Here is a 1,466-nt window from a genome sequence, read left to right on the forward strand (position 1 = left end):
AGCCGAAAACCGTATACCCTAGCTTGTTGTGCGTTCTTTCCAAAAATCAGGACTTTTTTAAAACACCACGGGACGTGGGAAAAATTGTTAAAATTCAGGACTGTCCTGCCAGAAGCGGGACGTCTGGTCACCTTAAATTTAGTCAATAAATAAAATATAGTGGTTTTCTCAGGAGGAATGGATGCTGTCTCTATGAATGGAAACAATTTAGCCACATACTGTGAATCTGAATAAAGATTAAACAAAGTATTAGATAATGTTTCAAATACATATATTACTGCCATAAGTTCAGCCCTTTGAACGGACTTCTGATTAGTAGCAAATTAAGTCTTATGATCATCAATTATAACTGCAGCTGTGCCATTAGAGGATCCATCAGTAAAAACAAGGGATGCTGGTGGAATGTCAAAAGGTTCCTTAGAGGTTTTTTGAGGGAAGATTACAGGGTATTCTTTTATAAAATGTAACAAAGGATTGTTAGGTGAATGATAGGTTATGATTCCTGTATATCCTGCAAGGGTAATCTGCCAATCTGGATCAGATTGCAAAAGGTTTCCAAGCTGATGAGCATTGTAAGGTGATATAATATTGGGGACTTCTATACCTAACAACTCTCTACTCCTTTTTCTTCCCTTTATGATAAGCAATGCTATCAAGGAAATATAAGGAGTGATCATTTTAGGAGAATTGGAAGATAAATATAATCATTCCAGGGGTCCATTCTGCCACAAACGTCCCATAGGGGAATGGACAGTTCAAAGACCAAGGTTTTAAATAGTCCAATCTTGTCAATGGGTTATTCATGATTGCTTTTTGCACCTTTTCCATGGCCAATTTTCCCTCCTGAGTCAATGCCCTAGGTGACTTAGGGTTAGGGTCCCCTTGTAAGATGGCAAATAAAGGTTTCAAATCATTAGTGGTTAGCTTTAAAAAAGGAATCCAATTAACATCCCCTAATAATTTTTGAAAATAATTTAAGTTTTTTAACAAATCCTGCTTTAATTGCACAGGTTGAGTAATTATGTTCTCTCCCAATATTTTCCTCCCCAAATAAGAAAAAGGGGCTCTTTTTATATTTTTTTCTGAGGATATTTTTAGTTGCTGTTGAGTTAGAGCCATTATAGTATCTCGTAAAATTTCTTGCAATATACCACGGTTTTGATGGGCTAAAAGAATATCATCCATATAATGGATAACATAAGCTTCTAAATACTTATTCCTAATTGACTGCAAGGCTATACTTACATATTTCTGACATAAGGTAGGGCTCTTTGAAAGCCAAAACCCAAAGGAGGCTGGGGTGGAGGCCAGTCTTTAGATTTCTTAATTTTAGATTTAATTGCCAAATTATTCGCTGAGCCATAATGCAGCGTTTTACAATGACCTCTTGATTGAACTAAAGGGAAACCCCAGTCATTGTCATGATATCGGGCAGCTGCTGCTTCTAAGTCAGCTTCATCTTCAGG

Source organism: Echinops telfairi, unplaced genomic scaffold (assembly GCF_000313985.2).
Source record: "Echinops telfairi isolate 266 unplaced genomic scaffold, ASM31398v2 ScPeMD7_1713;HRSCAF=2227, whole genome shotgun sequence".
In the NCBI taxonomy this organism is placed as follows: domain Eukaryota; kingdom Metazoa; phylum Chordata; class Mammalia; order Afrosoricida; family Tenrecidae; genus Echinops; species Echinops telfairi.